The sequence below is a fragment of the Varroa destructor genome, unplaced genomic scaffold (assembly GCF_002443255.2).
Source record: "Varroa destructor unplaced genomic scaffold, Vdes_3.0 BEIS01000004.1, whole genome shotgun sequence".
Classification (NCBI taxonomy): Eukaryota; Metazoa; Arthropoda; class Arachnida; order Mesostigmata; family Varroidae; genus Varroa; species Varroa destructor.
The window spans coordinates 38,069,006-38,087,694 of NW_019211457.1; the positions used below are offsets into that span (position 1 = coordinate 38,069,006).

The 18,689-nt window shown below is 43.8% G+C and overlaps 1 protein-coding gene and 2 long non-coding RNA genes across 24 annotated transcripts in view; 1 reads left to right on the forward strand and 2 right to left on the reverse strand.

Annotated features, from left to right (window-relative positions):
* Positions 1–18,689, forward strand: part of LOC111250361 (uncharacterized) — a 243,429-nt gene that overhangs the window by 123,895 nt on the left and 100,845 nt on the right. The window lies entirely within an intron of this gene.
* LOC111250364 (uncharacterized) lies at positions 298–3,239 on the reverse strand. The gene is made up of 3 exons (XR_002673333.2): positions 3,117–3,239; positions 1,668–1,752; positions 298–1,342 (listed from the first exon to the last, which is right to left on the reverse strand). It is a non-coding gene; the product is annotated as an uncharacterized LOC111250364 (long non-coding RNA).
* LOC111250362 (uncharacterized) overlaps positions 16,782–18,689 on the reverse strand; it is a 97,971-nt gene continuing 96,063 nt past the window's right edge. For 15 of the 18 annotated variants that reach the window (XR_015327546.1, XR_015327540.1, XR_015327533.1 and 12 more), the window contains 3 exons: positions 17,753–17,883; positions 17,289–17,597; positions 16,782–17,086 (listed from right to left, as the gene is read on the reverse strand). This is a non-coding gene — a long non-coding RNA (uncharacterized LOC111250362). The remainder of the gene's footprint in view (positions 17,087–17,288; positions 17,598–17,752; positions 17,884–18,689) is intronic. The other 3 variants (XR_015327541.1, XR_015327534.1, XR_015327528.1) reach the window with 2 other exon arrangements.

Here is an 18,689-nt window from a genome sequence, read left to right on the forward strand (position 1 = left end):
GAATGCAAATCTCATCAAATGTGCTAGAGCCACAATTATCACCTGACATCTACCTTAAACTTTCGAGATAAATCATTACATTATGCTCGGGCTGGATCGATCTAGACCCGCGTTTCTAATCGGACGGTGGCCGCAATGCTATCGCCGCCTGAAAATATATTCACTGCACTATATAAAAATATAGAATACGAAACAACTTCCTGATAAGTGGCTGAACTCAATTTCGAATACTAGACCATATCTGTATCATGTTTTCTTCATACAATGTCAAGCTATACAGAAAAAAAAAAAAACAACTATAGAAAGATAATTTATTGAGTTCGTTCAGACTAATCTTAGTACTTACAACAAAATCTGCTGCCACTGATTCGACAACATGACGGAAAAAAAATGCCGTTAATTTTTGTTGCTGCATGATAATAACACGGAAAGTTTACGACTACTTGGTGCAAGTAACGGCCACCTTTCCCGCATCGTTCGTCGATGCTAGAGAGCTGATCATTTCCAAGTAGTATTAGTGCTCGTTTGGTGTTACAGACATTGAATTACCAAATCGACGTTAGACTGGGCGAAACCCGCGGTCAGTAAATTGCCCACCGTCACAAGCGGGTCTAGTTATCTATGATAGAGTACGTTTTACCGATATAAGGTGAACACGCCCCGAAACTGGAACTAGCTGACGTCTTGGTGCTTCCTTTGGATATCCGCCCCTACCCTTACCGAAATTCCCATTGAGACATTACTGCAAGATTCGATGTGTTTGCTCTGTGACATTATCAATCTGTAAAAGCAGTGATTATGTTATTCGGACGAGGAGGCGGGGGGCTATAGTCGCTGCAGAAGGGTTTTGGTATAGGCCGATAAACGACGGGAGCATGCCACTCCAGTGCTGGCCTGTTCAGCAACGCCCTTTTGTCTGCTAATAACGAAAGCTAAAATAAGAACATTGCAATGACACGACGAAGCATAGTAAACTATGTGACTGTGAGGTGTCTGTATGCGCCTATGTTGACAGACAATGATAAACGTCCGTGTCTGTATGCGTCCTTCATTTTAAGCTCGTTTTTCAGTTGATCCATTCATTTTTTTGGTCGCTATCTTTATCCGACCCATTGCAGCGTGGTTGACTGCAGTTGATTGGTTGCAGTTCTAGAGCAACTTACGAAGAGTGCTTGGCCGCTCCGAACAATGTGGCGTCGTTCCAGAGCGCCACGAAAACATTATATTGTAGCAATATGTATACTGCATAGATAGATGCCAGAGTTGAGGGACACCCGCACGTGCGCTCACCATTATGTCACTCGGTGGTGAAGTATCGGGGAATCGGAAAAATGATGATTGTCTGAAAGTACATTTTCATAAACTGATCAGTGTCGTTGTTGTCACCGCCAATATTCACTTAGCTAGTCAGCTGGCTCCAGCGCCAAAGCAAGTTTTTCCACAATCTGAGCTTGCTCCATAAACGTATAATGGATCAACCCAGAAGATTGCTTAGCAGACCCAAAAACGTTTGATTCTGCCACTGCTGCCTTGTGCTGTAGTCGTCACCAAAACTCGCTAGTATTGCCTCATGTCTAATTCATTTTTCCTTGATTTTCATTTTGTGCTATGCGAAAAAACTGAATAAAGTAAGTAAATAAGGCGAGAGAAACGACAGCTAAACTCACCCTCAATTTCAACATGTTTTGGATCACCTGATGACTGTCTCGGTAACACAGAATAGCATTCCATACACGAATCCTCAGATTGTCGCTGAAAACCATCAGAAATACTGTAAATTCCTTCAAAAAAAAATAGCCTCGGACGAAAATAAGGCAAAAAAAAAAAAAAAAAAAAAAAAACCGATGTATGCTTTCTTGATTAATCTATTAAAATAAATGCGCACATATTAAGCGTGTGCCGCTGCTGAGAGACTTTCTGCTAAGAGGCAGCGTGTTAGATTCGGTATGGTAAGCGGACAAGAGACCGACCACAGACGTTGTCTAGTAGCAACTTGTCAAACACGTTACACAACAGGTGACGGCCAGTGCGTTCCTACCAATTCTAGAGAAGTACAAGGTCAACATTATAGTCACAGCTGTTATGATCATTTTTACACCCGAAATGGTGGAAAATATTCAAAGTTGCTCTTGGTAACCACCTGTCGCTTTAGCAGCTCGTGCCCTCAGATTAAAATTTTACGACTATTAACAGCCCCCCCCCCCTCCCCTTAACAGCGTCTCTGTGGTTTCCCTTGACACTATATATATATATATATATAGATGCGTGGAAGATGAACCGCAAAAGTCTGATTGAAATCTTTATTCGGTGTCTTCTATGGTCGTTCATTGTGGCGGATTCATCTGCGACAGAATTATTACGATATGATGGTGCTTATGCTACTGGTAGTGGTTCGCAGTGCTGATAGCCAGACGATGAAAGGAGAGGAACGAGTATCTATATATTTATATATATGCACATGTTTGGGAAGCTTTTTTCAGTTTTGTTTGAGTTTGTCTTTTTCGTTACATTCGAATATAACAACGTATGTGGCCCGGCACAGATACATACGTCTGTGGTTCCTACTGATTTCACGAACTCAATGTCTTGCTATATTATATTGTAGTCGCTGTGAAGACGGCGTGTAAGCTTCACGGTACTGTTACTTCACGGTACTAGCTTGTTGTCGAATCGCGTAAAGCTCTACTACCCACAGTTCTATGATGTATCAATATATCAGAGTGACGCGTTATGTAAGCTGATTGAAAAGATACTATTTTTGCATTCTAAGTGTTGGCCTATGGCACAAGATGCTGTGAAAAGTGTTAATTTGCTTCATTGAAGAACAAAAAATCGTGGTGCCATAATGCGCTTTGTAACAAAACGAGCTTACTTTAAACGGGGCATCACAGAAAGATTTCTATTTATAAGAGATATGAAGGAAAGCGTGCGTTGCGGCCGTGGATCATCGACGGATCTCCGAGTCCAGCGCAAGGTCGAACACCTATGACCTAGACACTCGCATTTTAAAGATTAAGTGTTGCGCACCGCTTAATGCTACAGTATATAATATGTGATAAGAATGAGCGGAAATAGCGCGTCTTCATTGCCGAAGCTTAATGTTGCTACTCACTTACGGATAAATCGCTTAGTTATGTTTGAACAGTTTTCAATGTTTGTAGCAGGGGCGAGCCAAGACAGTGAGTCTGCACTTTTTCGGTATCGTCCGTCTCCGGCTGAACGTGCGGGCAACACGAGAGGCTAGACAAAGAAACGAGAAGAGCTGTTGGCGCCAATAGTAAAAGGCTTAAGATGCCACTTCTGCTAGACGCCGATCAGAAGTGTTCTAAAAGAACCAGTAGAATGTATATCGTTTTCATGGTGTATTTTGTCTATCCTGTCGAAATACCGATATGATAGGAAATCGCCTGATCTGTCATTCCACCCCAGCTCTATCTGAGCCCGCGCCTCAGAGGCGATCACCGTGCAACACCTCATCGATCGATCTATGTTTTTTTTTTTTCTAATTAGCCAGGCCGAATACGAAAACGAACAAATGGATAGGAAGACACCACGAGATCTCTATTTTTTAATAAACAACTCAAGTCTATCTTAAATAACCTACATTGAAGGAAGAAGGCGAACAATAGGTATTCTTTTTTACGTGTCGCCCCTGAGAAGGCTTTCCTGTCCGAAGTTAACAACATACACTTATCCAAGTATTGATCGAACGCACTCGACAGTTAACTTCCCAACGAACGTCTGCTCGATCGACTGACTTCAGCAAAGCTGCAAAAAGCTGTAAACATCTACAAATTTTTTTACAAAAATACAATTTTAGCATATCCAGATTGGTTTTAATTGAGCTGTACAATAATGGTTTTATGTCCACCAGAAATATTATAAAAAAAAAACTCTCTGAAAATAAAGGGAAAGTTCTGTTTCTTTACTCATATCACTAATCCATCGCGTATACTTCTACGTGACGTTACTCATTTGGAGCAAGAAATTTTAGCAAAAAGAACAATTCGAATGTCCTACATTTTAGGACTGCGGATAAGGAGCTGCCTATTCAGCGTTTGTTCAAGATAGGCACTTTCATGTAACACATCATTTATTGTACATATATGTAGAAAATTTCAGTCCTGCATCCTTTAAGTATTAACGAAAAACACGGGCAGCCCGGTCCGTTCGAGGTTCACTCAAGTACAACTCGATCGAAAAGGTTGTTTCATCAGTAAGTAACGCTACAACAACGTACCGACAAATATATTATACATATTACTAGAGTTGGGTGTAAAACTACTGACGCCTCAAAATAACTTTACATACGAAGCGGCACACACCAAACGTTTATTGTTATAGTAGACGTCACACATCTGCTGAGAAATCATTGAGACTCTATGCGTAGATGAAGAAACAAATCGGTACCCGGTAGAATTATAGAATCTGTAGAAAAGATCGTGAACCTAATTCGTTTGTCGTTAACTTGTCCCTCAAAACAAAACTATATTCAGTTGGACAAATTAGAAAAATGGAAACTAGACGACACTGTGTGGTAGATAAGGTCCTATTTAGTATTGCTTACAATATCGGTGTACCTATAAAGAAAGGGAAAGACAGCAAATCAATGGTAGTTTAGGTGTCTGGAAGTTCAAATATTGTCTAGTTCTCGTCGGATCGCGATTAAAATAATTATGCATATGTAATAAAATTACTGTAGCATAGGAGTTGATTTAGCTCACGATGTAACGAAAAATTGATATCTTAATTATTATGAAGAACGTTAAATCCCTATACCTTATTTTCAATTTGACTTTAACTTGTATGAGCCGTCTTTAGCTTACACTGATTTGTACGTCTGTTGCGGCGTCCACGGCGTAGTCCGACGGCGAAACTGGGCGGAAACACTAAAAATTACTCCTCTAAATTCATGGAGCAAAAAAAAAAAGTAAAAGTTTTATCTAGAGCTCCTTTTTTTTCTCTCTCTATCTCCACTAGTCCGTACACGCTGATATATCGACATTGTTTTTATCGGATGACTATAGCATGCGCAATAATTCCCAATGGTTTCGATAAGTGCTTTTGATTTATCTGAACGTTCAGTTAATCCGTAAAGTCTTTCAGTTATTACGTTACGGCTAACTTTTTACTGAACATATTTTGATTGGCGACGGCTGTTGTCCGATGCGTGACGTATGTCACAAGTTCATCTTTCAATTTTTGTTTCGGTGGCTTTCCTACACTACGCCTATAGTTGTGTTTTATCATTATTGTTTCCTTTTTTCTCTCAGATCGAAATATGAAAATTCAAATAAAACGAACAAGAAGAAAAAAGATGGCTTCTGCAAAGGCATCAACGTGCTATCACAGGCTGTGTCGTCGATCTATCGTTACTCGTTCATCGCTTCCATCGGGCCATCCTACCGTGCACGTCACTGCCTGCCGCTCGGATATGTCGAGGTTCGCCATCCGCATTTTGAACCATATACCACCCCACCCACATACTTGCATTTTTACCGTGTACTCCGTAATCTTCAGAAATCATTGATTCACGAGTCGTGGTTAACTTGTAATCGAGAACCGCGTGAGGGGTGAAAAATGATAGACAGATACAGTTAAATAACGTTCATAATCAATGCAAGAAGCGAATTCCCGAGCTAGACCGTGTTTACGACAGTCATCAGTTGCTCCTTCATCTCGTATCTTTTGCAGGTCAAACACGGTAGCATTTCCTTGTTGCCTACTTACTTTCCAAAGAGAACTAATATTTACACCAACTGGAAAAATGCTGAGCGTTACAATGGGTACTATACCAGCGGCCTGTTCGGCCAGCTATTACCATTGACCACTGTTGCCTTTGCGTTTTCGTGCTGTCTCAAATGTCTATCGATCCTCTTTTTATGATCTATCAAATTAACGCCAACGGTTTACCGATACAAACGTCCCGTCTGGGCAAAAGAATTACGTTGTCTAGTGATTAACAATCGACCACTGAGTCGAGTGGACTTTTGGTATATCCAAAAAATGTTAGGACGGTTAAGATTTCCCCGTCCGCGCCGGCGCACGGGGTAAGAGGTAGTCCAATGGAGATTTTGCCATTGTCAATAGTCTTTCGTGTTACTGCCGCTCCTTTTACAGGCTGCCTCTTGGCCAGAACGTTCACTTCCTCTGAGATGCTTGTTTACAGGTATAAGCTCTTTGTAAGAGACTGTGAGCTCACTTCGCCGGTGACCCGATGTTGAATTCATTCACGTTCAGTTGGCTGGCAGAGAGCAAGATGTCGGCTGTGATGAACCGACGGGGGCGCAGTCTGGCCGATGCCGATATCGCCTTCTCCTTAGCCTTCAAACAAACTAGTGGTCAATCAGAGGCTAGATTTCTTCTAGCCGTCATATGTTTTTATAACTTCATAGCATGTCTCATTATATTTCGATAGTGTATTTTTTTCGTTTCGTTGCTAAGCTTAGTGCTCCGCCACGGCGTTACCAGTACGATATGGATGAATGGAAATATTAAATAAGAAGGAGGCAGACGAACGAACGAACGAACGGAATCAAGCAATCGAACTTTTTCCTCGAACAGCGCAGGTGAAACACCAATCGATCATAAACCTAAACGACGTTGCAAATTTGAATCGTCATTGCTCCGAAGAGCGTCCGTTAGTTATTGGGAGCGGCAACAGCAGGGACTAAACAGCCGTAAATCAGGCCACACCTGACAGATTACAGGCAAAAACCTCTCTGTCTGGCACAGAGGAGTTGCGTAATGAGATAGGCATCTAACGGACGTTAAGATCTCATTTTCGACTGTGGCGTAGAAATGATCTCTCAGTTATTAACTAGAAGTCGTTCTTACGAAGGGACGTACATATAATTTTGATTGAACAAATCTTCACCATTCTGCTTCTGACTCTGCCGTCTTTGAACAGCTTTTGGCAGAGATACACGATGCAGACAGACGAGCACAGTGTGCTTACTCGAAGTTCTCCGACAGCGGATATTCAGATTATCTCCTTAATAGTCATATTGACGACGAGAGGTGGATCGTTGATGAAATCTCCCAAACATTTCGTTCATTAGCCTTTAGCTATGATTTTTTTTAATATCGATAGACATTCAAGATAGAATACTGAGTATGGCATCTGTCTTGTACTAGCGATATGTGTTGACTGCAACCCTTACTCATAACTGCTTAATAAACAGTGCCATCAGAGCTACACGCGATCTGGAAAATAATGCCGACAATAATTTCCAGTGCCATGTTTCACTTGCTACTAGCGCGTTTCGTAATGACCCGACGATGTTGTTTAGATTTGCAGCGACCACACCGTAGTACTAGGGGTGCGGCGATGACGGGTTGTAAAGCGATGTTTTCATAACGGCACGACGCGTCGATGCGTCACAAAAGAGTAATTTCCAAAGCGACTAAAATCATCCTATCATTCATTCAATTAACAGTGAGCACCAGCTGTCGCCTTGTGCCTCTCCGTTCAAACACTTTCTTTTACAGTATTAAAAAACTATATGATTGTACAACGATATCATTCGTCTGGGCGGACCCTGTAATCTAAGCGGATCTTGACGTAAAAAAAGGGGCTCGTAACATTGCATCTCCGGCAAATGTGTTACGATGTAAAGTTCTATCGCGTACATGATAGAATGCGTGCACGAGCAGCGAACGACCTGTTCCCCTACCTCTTCTTCTATTATCTATATTCACTGTTAGAATTATCTGCAGTAACACCATCGTGCCCACGACGCCGTAATAGAAACAGCTTTCGTAATCGCAAAGCGTTTCATCCTAGTCGAGTCATGGCGGCTGCTATTTTTTTTCGTTGTCTTATATTGCATTATTATATATGTGCGTACCGTTAATTGTTCTCGCTCGGACAGATAAGACAGCTTGATCTGAGCTGGCAAAAGAGTCAGACTGGCATTTCTAGCCACTGATCTAAATCTGTTTTCCAAGAAATCTTTACATCAGTGTCCAGCGTTCTATTATGCGCGTGGGACCAAAAATGTATGCAATTTATGGTAGACTATAGCTATGGCTGTACAAGTTTGTATAACTATTGCTTTCAGTAGCCAAAGGGTTACTATTCAAGGGAAACGATACCTCAGAGGAAGAATCTAGCAGAAAATGACACCGGTCAACAAACGACACTTCTGCTCATCGTTGAATCAGAACTGAGAATGGAATACAAGGGCAAAGAGCATAGTGGTAGATGCGAAAGAGTGAACAATGTAGGATCTCATCATTTACTAGACAGTGGATCGACCTGGGTCTCTTGTTTCGTTCTTTGCGCGTCAGTATCTCACTAGAATGCAACACAATGCGACAAAAGTGGCTAGCCTTCTCAGTGGCGACCTATCTGTACGATCAGAATATAATGGCTGGTGGAACAACAAATACACAACAGTCAGAGTCCGCTCACATACGAATCATTACTTTCCTCTAGCAAACAACATCACCTAGTCAATTATCCGTAGTTCGCAGATAGATCAGGCAATCAATCAGGTATGATGTGTCTCAGTCATCCGCTATCACTTTGGCATTGTTTTGTCGAATCAAACAAAGACAACGGCAGACGGAAGGCCATTTGCCTGTCAACCCCTATTCACTTACCAGGCTTATCTTTGGACACGTTAAGTGGTTAGTAATGAAATTAATAAATCTGCGTGTACGCAAGATAACGAGAATCTAAGACTACCGTTCAGATCAGGCGGTCGTCATCTTTGGAGCATCTGTTGATGTTTCATGCCTTAAAATAGTCGTTGCCTACATATCTCCCGATATGCCTTCATAGAGTGGCTGACGAAGATCCTGAGTATTCACTGCCACATGCTATCCAAAAGCGGGCATGTATCAGGAAGCGTATAGGAATACCAAAAAAAAAAAACTCGCGAATCACCGTCGGTAGATCTGTAATGGGTTTGATGGTGTTAGGGGTATTCTTGAAGTTTCTATCCTCGTTGCGTGTCCCCGGAAGACGTTTGTCGTCGGGTAGAGAGCAATAATGGCGTCACGTTTCACCGTTACGAATAAGCCAATTCACTGTTTTCCTGCATCGGGCCAGCACATTTGCTCCCTGCCGTCTGACGTCTGCATAGGCTCCAATCAATATATTTGATAGGAAGAGCACCTTGGACTTGGTACGGTCGATAGATGAAATGATAGACAAATAAAAAAAAATTGCTGCAAATAATTATCGTCTATCGTTTTTTCGCGTTGAATCTTATCCGGCACGATTGAGCAGTGAAATGTGTAGTGTAAAAAGCCGTCTCGCAGCTAAAACAGAAGAAAGCGAAGTCTCGTCTGATTCTTCTAATTAGAAATGTACTAAAAAGCACTGGCTAAAACAAGCTAGTCTCACTCAAACTCGGTATGTAGATCGGAAACGAGTTTTCAAATCAAGCAACAGAAGCCTGCCAAGCAACAAGTTAGATAAATTTGTATAAGTCTGTATATGTAGCAATGTATAAGTCGGTCGATGCATACATAAAATAGAGCAACTTCAGAGATTTCTAGTCTATATTGGGCGTAAAAAAATTAACTGAATTAAGTTATCACTAGCTTCCTCTGATTGATATTCCTGTGCATTCACAGCTAATAATTGGAACTGGTAGATACTCGACAGGTATTCTGTTTCGATATATACGAAGCAAACTGATCTGGTACTTACGTATACGCTTTCCTGCTCGTCCTTGCCCCAACAGAAATTAGTAAACAATTCATGCTAAAGTGATCCGCAAACTGATGTTCCAGATTTTCACCAGATAAGGCTAAATTGAATCGGACATCAACATCGCATAGGCGCACTATTCCTTCAGGCGTTCCGGTAGTGCAGCATATAGGAATATATGCGAATAGTCATCCTGTAATAAAGCGTTTTTAATCATTTCCAGCAGTTTTCAGAAGCGGCAGGTTCAGTAGGGCATGCGTTCATTTCTAGCCCAAGTTCCAGGTTAGACAGAAGTGACGTTCATTGTGGCAGCGGTCTCGGTTGCTGGTTTACTATACGTATCTATACATATGACTGAAGAAAGCACGACTACCATCATGCGTTCTATGGCATCAGCGTGCCATAGCAGCCACTGTAGTTCCGTAGCACTTAGGTTTATTGCAGTAAATAGACACTGCCATTACAGGTGTATCGTGTGCAGTCACCGCTGCTGCAGTTGAAGAGTCCGAGTGATCGGAACTCGATGGCTTGATGCATCAAGGGCCTGGCACACGGGGTAACAGTGACGATGATGCTAGCGATGAACTGCGATGCTTCGGGGACAATGATACAGCCAAATGGCCATATCGGTTCGTACTGCCAGTCAGTCTACCGCTCGCCTGTGGGGTTGCAGGCGGACATTGCTAGTGGAGGCCCAGATCACAATGATCATGCTACCGAAACCGTTACTATTGGCGATTCGCAGTAAGCACAATTTGCCTGTACCATCGCTTTCGTTACGCAGGTTTCCGTTACTTCTTTATCCATAGACTAAGATTATAGAGCGCTGCCTACTTCTTGTCGTTCCGCCTGCATCCCCCTCGTCATTATCACCGGCGGCAGCAGAGGTGTTACAGGTGTTATGCGGACGTTCTTACGTCGATAAGCGCGTCGAATTGCTTGTTGCTGTTCGTATCTTTGCTGTGCTATAAGCCAGCCTTCCTGCTGATGGTGACAGCAGCTGGTGATTACGCGTCGGGTGACTGTTTCGCCTGCAGTGTTATGAGTCGGAACGATAGGGGACAAGTAGGCCGGTGGACTGAGCAGAAAGCTGAACGAAACAGGCCTAAATGGACTGTATACCCTATGTCTATATGTCTCTTTGTGAATATGTCTTCGTGTGTATAAAAAAAAAAAAAAACTGTCGTCTTGCAGAGGTCCGCTGCTTGAACTTTGCTTAGCTGAACGTTGTCAGCGACGTTTATGAAAGTGAGCTGCCGCATCTGATGGCGTACTCTGTTAGCGCGAGTCTTTCAATCACAGCGAATATGATAATGATATTCTTACTTTTGCATTTTTAGCTTCTACAAGTTTCTAACGAAACCTCAAAGTAAGTAAGAGGTGGTTGCCTATTTAATATCGGTATTGTGATACAACGACGTTAGAAGTACCAGCTCATGCATTACTGAAGGCGCACCGCAAACACCCATTCTTATCGAAACCTAACATCTCGTACAGAGCATCCATGTTCTACTGCCATAAAGATACACAATTCGCTGTCGTTGTCGTTTTCTGGAAATTTTTTCATTTAGCCCGCTGAATAAACTCGTCAAGTGGGTGCCTCGCAAGAAGGAACTGAGCATCAGCCTGGGCAGTATTTGCGCACAAAGTTGTCAAACGTACATTGACTCGTGTAAAGCTTCTTGTGGAACGCTTAGTTACTTTCAAAATACATTCGAATCCATTAGGCGAGTCTGATATCGCTGGTTATATCAGGATCCTGATATAACCGCTAACGAAACAAGTACAATCGTGTCGCTACGAGACATGAGCTTTACACATGACATTGGGGGTATCGTATTTAGCATCGGCTTACCTGGCCACTTACTACCCCCACGCTTAGCTTTCTTCGTCTTGGAAAACTGTAACGCTCGCCAGGGCGACCCGCACTGCTATCCTTTTTGGTTGAATTCAACCCATCAACACGTCTATATAAAAATAGCTGGACGTTTCGCTAGCCGGGCTTGTAGATACTGTCGTGCTCTATCGTCAAATTGCCTAGGAGATTTTCTGCACCATTTATTTTAGCCTATAGCCAGGCACATTCCCGCCGACTGTAGGCAGCACCCATGCCCTAGTAGCAACTTGAGGGGAGGCTGTATTTTTGCCTCTAGCAACAACAATCTCAGGATCACCTTTAGCCTCACCTGCAACGCTCGCATAATCCTCGTCACGTCAGTTGTTATATCGGGAGTGCTCCACTGGCCAAGAGGACGGACAGAAGGGAGACATCGCAGCGGCTCTTCTCAGGGAGATGTAACGAAACCAGCTGTCGTCTTGGCTACCTTTGGTAGCCACCTGTTTTGGTAGCCTTTGGTAGGCAACAACCCAATAACTTTGTCAGCGTTACCATTCAGGGCTAGCTGTATCAACACACTAGCTGGTTGTTATTGCTATTGTTGTTGGGGTCTGTAGAGATTTCAGCGTTCATCCTTGGAGCAAGACCGGATCGCGACAGGCACCAAACGCCAAAAACTGACAACGACTACAGCTGCCACTATTATGTGGAATAACGGCAAAGCGCCAATAGTAGCTACCGTAGTGGCCATAACGGTGTTCATCATCATTGTAAAACATAGTGTTATGACGACTATTGGTCGGCTTGTGGTACCAAGCTGAAAGAAGCTGCGAGCTAATAGCAGTGGTGCTACTCATTGCCGGAATACAGAATAGAAAAGCTCACCAGGCGAGCAATAGCGTAGGCGGTAACGGCGCAGCCCGCAGTACTGCCCACTGTCCTCCTAAAGGCCTCCGCTGTTGGAACCCTTCCTCCGTTTCGTAACGTCAGCCTGCGAGCGCCTTGAGTCATGCAGGCCAACAAGCTACAGTATCGGCTATGGTTAGAGGATGACGCTGCCCACTTATCGAAATGGACGCCAGAAATTGCGTCGGTACCAATAGAACAGCGATGGCGACGGTCTGCCCGACGACAGCTGGGCCAGCAAGTATTCGATCTTGGCACGTGGTGCACGAGCGTTTCTTGAGTGATTGGACTGTTTTTTATACTCTCACTTATACGCTCTTGCAGTGAAGGCTGATGTTCGTAAATGGAGCATGGCGTCCGACACTTACATTTAATCAGGTGCGCACACGCACATAGAGAAGCAGCCGCTGCGCCGGGTAGCACGTAGCGGACTGACACGTACAACAGACGACACGTAGTGATACAAAAATGAAAAAAGGAATCCACCGTTTGATTACTGACTAAGTGGAGAAGCAACGGCGGCATTCGTCGCCCGTAGCTGCCACGGCTGAATGGCCTGCATCGTCACAGTGCCTCTTCAGCCTAATCAACAGCAACGCGTTAGGTAGGCAAGAAACGGTCGCGGAATTTTTGTTGCCAGCCTTACCGTTGTTGTCGTCGTCGTCTTCGTTGGTTGTCGGAATGCTCGCCACCGTAGTTCGCAACTACAAAGAGTAGAAAACGAGAAGAAAAAAAAACACAACGCCTGCTGTAATAATAATAGTCAGTGCAGGGATCGTGGCAATAACGGCAGTAGCAATTCGTGTGTTGGCGTCGTCGTCCCAAGTGGGCCGTACGATCTCTGCTTTTCTTCTATTTATATTTCCCCTTTTTTTTTATCCCATCAAGTACTGCTTTCAGTTTGCTGTCGTCACCACCGCCGTCGCTACGCCGACGAGTGAGTGAGCGAGCTTCGACGCGTTATATCACAGTGGGATCAATGGTGGTTCGTCCTAACGGCTGGATCGCAACTTTTGTAGTCGTCTGTCACATTGTTCCCTTTGATCAATTCACCGGCTTGTAACGAAACACCGGATCACGATGAAAGTCAACACAGCAAAAGCAACGGGGTGGTAGCACTCGCAATGGCTGGCCACAAATAACAGCAGAGAGAATTACAGTAACTATCAACTACCATTGATATACGCCTTCACATAAATATACTGAGGAGAGGAAGAAAAAAGTTTCGTTGTATGGCAGCTTAATCTTGCTTTGCTGTGCCACATCATTGATCTGACCGTGACGGAAGCAGTGCATTGTAGTCGTAACGTTGTCGAGGTGGAACGACGACCAAACACCCGATTGAACGCGCCGTCGAGGTGATCGCTGGAACAACGCCGGTGACACCTATAGCGCATTATGACGTATACGATTTTTCCAAACCGACTGATTCTTCGTCAGCGAACGGGCTGGCAAGTAGCAAAACCTTGCCCAGACCGGGTCTCCATAGACGAAGAAGGACCAATCGGCCTAGTCCTTTCGCGGCGGCCGTAGACCACAACCTATCGCGGGTCACATCTCTGAAAATATGAACATACAATAGCCAAAATGAAGAAAACAACCACGGGGATTATTAGCGAGGGCATCTTCTATCCCTGTCGAAATATGATTGAAATGACTCATACCATGCGAGTTTTGGGCGGAAGATCAGCAAACTCTCTCGAGATATTATTGTCTTGTTAAAACATCTTTTCTCTATAATTTAGTTTATCAACAAACCTGTATATTCTAGCACACGACTTTAGTGATGACATTATGACGTGAAAGGTTATTCAGCAGATTTGTGATGTGGCGTCCTCAGCGTCAGGATCTCACCTTGGCTACGGTTATTGCATTGGGTTTACTCGCAAGCGATTTCGTCAGCAGCTATAACGCGACCCAACTGGGTCTACATTAGTTCTGTGTAATCATTGTCAATCAGCGACCCATCCGTGATAACCGTTCAGCTGTCTCTCCCCCTTTCTGCCCTCGTTTGTAGAGTGAGGATGGTGATGGTGATGACAATGATGATAACAGCCTGGCTGACCATGGTGATGGTGTCAACGGTGCAAATTTGACATGGACTGATTTCGTGCCAATTAGAATCGGATTGAGTGATCTCTTGTTCACGCGAGACGCGGTGCGGATAGCAACAACAACGACGCAATAAAAAGACAACATATATGTATACTATAGTAGCAGAACACAAAACAACAGTGTGGAAGAACTACAACAAGCTGACACGTAATGACGGCGGTGGTATCGTCACCACCGGCCGTACTTGCCGCTGTTGTTGCCGAAACATCGTTTCCATTAATGAACGATTCAACGAGGAGTAACTTGCTGCTATTTGTTGTTGCTGTTCAAGAAGCACTGGCCGTCGCCAACAGTGGGAGATTTTTTTCGCCCGCCCCCAATGGTAGCGGTTATTTTCGACGAGAAAGGACCATATGTTGTAACAGCTACGACGACTGTGGGGAAGATCGCAACGTGACGCAGGCCTCCTGATCTCTGACCAGTGCTTACCCAGTGGTACTCCAGGTGCGGCCGCTGCGGCCTAGCGCGACAGCTAATTCCCTTTTGATGACTCGACAACTTTTGCTTATGATGCTCGTCGTTCAATGTCGAACGTCGATACCGATACTGCCATTTCGTCGTCGTCGTCGTCGTCAATGGCGGAGGAAGTTTATGTGCGCATGTGTGTGTTAGTTCATAAACGGCTCGTAGCAATTGGTGTTTCTGTTGGCTCGCTATGACACTGATGCGAAAGCATGCAACCTGACGGCTTGCGTTGACTAAGCTTCTGTCGTGACGAACTCAAAAACGATGACAGCGAGAGACAAACAGCATGTTTTTTTTTCGTTTTTACCTCGACCATCCATCCACTTATTTATCTAGCTTCCTCTGTCGTGAACTTATTCTCACCAGGAAAGACTTCTAGCAGCAGCAATCACAGATACAACTACACCAAATCTACGCAAGTGACCACGGAAATCTTTGGCGCCGCAGCGGCAACAACGATTGCACTCCCGTTGATGCAGTCCGCAGGTCGTGGTGGCCGTTCATCTTTTTTTTTTTTCGTGTCTGATGTCGATATCGTTCCCATCAGCCGAGTAATGATGGCGACTGTCCGTCGGAGGACGAAGAGGGACGCGACGCTGAGCGGCAGGGGCGGGGGGGAGGCTAAACTCTTGTAAGAACTGCCACTGGTAATGGCGTGCTTTCGTTCTTTTTTCGATTCTTCTTCTAGCACTCTACAAATTACCGTTCTTCAATATCAGAGTTATATCTGTGCCACAGTTAAAGCAGAGGCTGCCGTCGTAAAAGGTATGGCCTGGACCGAACGCAAACAGCACGAGGCCCTCGCTACACAATATTTTTTGTTTCGAGATAGGACTACATACCATACAATTTAGAAAAAGGATACTACTGCATATTACTAATTAGACTGGAAACAATTCATCTACGCACGTACAAATCTGACCGAACAGCATCAATCCGTACGCACATAGACAACAGACACGACCCTATGGACCCTCTGCCATATTTACAGTCCGTTCGCGTCCTGCTTCGGCGTTCTGAAGTTCAGCTTATTTCAATTTTGTGCCTGCTGTTGCTACTGTTTGAATGAAACTCGCGCGAATATAATTGTAATACAGACGTTACGCTGTCTTTCTATTGGAGTCCTATTGGACTCCAATCCAAGCAGTGGATACCGTCCTTGTTGATCTATCATATCTGTAGATCTTGAACGCGCGCGACGTCTCCGCAAACTCTTCCTAAATTACTACCACGCATCTTAAGACGCCTGTAGAGATGCACACAGATGGAATCATAGTCGTCATGGCTTTCGCCGTTTTCGTGCGAACTCTTGCTTAGTACGGATGTTATGGAGAGCCGAAGGCTGGTGATGATCGATGGCTTTCAATTAGCTCACGCTGCTGCGGAGACGTCCGGCTTTCCAGCATATTAGGGGTGCATATGTGCGCATGGTGGTGCATATATAACGATCCCATTAGCTAAGTTGCATTTTACGAGACATCCGCTTCTTTATATACACCCCAAACATGGGGGTTAGCTTGGCGTCCAGGGTCTGAGCCATGTTGTTATACGTTCAACTGTGCATATGAAAAGGTGCCACCAATTATCGCTCTTGTTAACAAATCCAAGTAGGAAAACTGCTAATTTTTACACTGTTGATACATCTGTAAAATCTTTAGGCAATATTCCTTAAAGGCCTTATTGACTACGCTAACAACGATTCAGTTCTATTAGCGTGTATACGCGTATAGTCAAATAACAGGGCTTGCGTATAGTCTTTCAGCTCCCTTCAATCAAAACACAAATGTGACCGTTTGGGTAAAAGTTTAATTTTTATGGGTAGAATTCGGGTATTTAACAAAGGAAACATAGTCAGAATGAGTGAGCGCTGGAAACTGTTGGTTGAAATCGTGCTGGTTCCTGTATCCTGCTGTGGGATTTAATAAAATCCTAATAAAAAAAATTTAATAAAAAGTACCAGCAGGAGGCCCTGCTTCCTGAGGACTGAACATTTATGATGATCACGTCAAGCGGAGATGTTTTGTCGCTCCACTTGATACCTTCTTAGTATACGGATACGTTCGTATCCTCTTCAGAACGTACGCGGCCTTAGAGTAGCGCTGTAAGATGTTGAACGTACATTAATTGCAAGATTCAAATGAAGGGAGATATGAAATGTAGCTTGATCGGTTCTAGCTCTTTTTGATTTTTATGATATTCACGATTTTCTTCTATTTATGTAGCTATTTATTGCGGGTTAGTTGGTGTTAGCCTTCGTGAGTATTCGTTAGTACGGTTGTCATGACGGTCACATTTGCTCACCCTGACCCCACTGCTCGCCGGCCGGCAGGGAAACGCCAAAAATCTTGTTTTTATTTTAGTAACTTCCGAATGGCCGGATTGTTGCGTAACACCATGGTCTGACGAACGGAGTATATCTGTGCCATCGCTGACGCTGTTCCTTTTCGCGGCTATTGATTGACAACGGACGATCGCTAGTGCGATCGTCATTTACCCTGAATAGCGGATTCGGCCGTACAAAGAGACTCGAAGTCTGTAATAATAGCAATATGTTCCCGCCATGATGATTGATTGACGGTGCATCTGCATGACGTTCATTCAGTTCCCAACCTAACGGACACAAATCAACGTGATAGGGTCACCACACAATTAGACCTATATAAGTTAAGCTAAACTGCAAGATTATGTAAACCGTTTTCTGCTCGATAGAAAACTTTAGCAGTGTTGCTATTAAGCAGATGAAACAGCTTCTGCACTTTACTTACCAACGCTGGAACCGAAGCTTCCTCTAAGTCGAAAAGACTTTTTGTGCCGATGGATAAACATTTGAAGCTACCATGTTCGTTAACGCTGCAGCGAGAGCGGCAGCAGTCAAACAATACGACTGGTGGCTTACCTAACAAAACAAATGTTTTTGGATAGTTATATTTTTGTCGTTACGACGTAATAGTGACGTTTTTGGCCCGTTATCAACAACAATAGCAGTCTATAGGTGTGTCTTATTTGAGGTGGTACCGCCTCGTATTTTTTAGAGAAAATGCCACGACAGATCTTTGTGCTACAACTGGCACATGCATATCTGAACGGGAATCTATAAGCGGCATTAGACGTGGAACGGCAGTAAGTACGTAAGATGGAAAACAGAAAGGCTATACATTACGTTGGCCGATTCTGGCCACCATTCCGCTGCTCCACTATATTGATATAATGAGGCAATTTTTAGGCTTAATGTTATCATATATCGAAGTCCGAAGACAATTCACAGGCATGGCTCTTGGATAACGTAAGGCCGAAAAGCGCCTTCTTCTTGAGATATTTGTTGTATGTCGAAAACTCTATTATGTACTATAGTTAAAGGGAAACACTTTTCTGAAGCGCTAACACAAGAAATTCTGCCGAAATATGACGTTTTCAGATTGTAAATAGACAATATTTCCAGCTGGGGCTTTCATATCAGGCTACCAAGTTCGGCTATGAGGGCTTATTGCGTCCTCGTGCGAAGTAGCCGCTAGCGGCAATCGGCAACTTCCATGTGGATCTAGAGTTATCTAAATGAGTACGCTTGCTATTCTAGGTGGTGCCACAAGTCGTTGAAACAAATCAACTTTTACAGGCATTCATTGAAAAGACGAAAAGGTTCTCGTTGATAGAAGTCCATAGCAGTCGCTGTAGCACCCATAGAAGTCAACCAGTGCCGCAGCG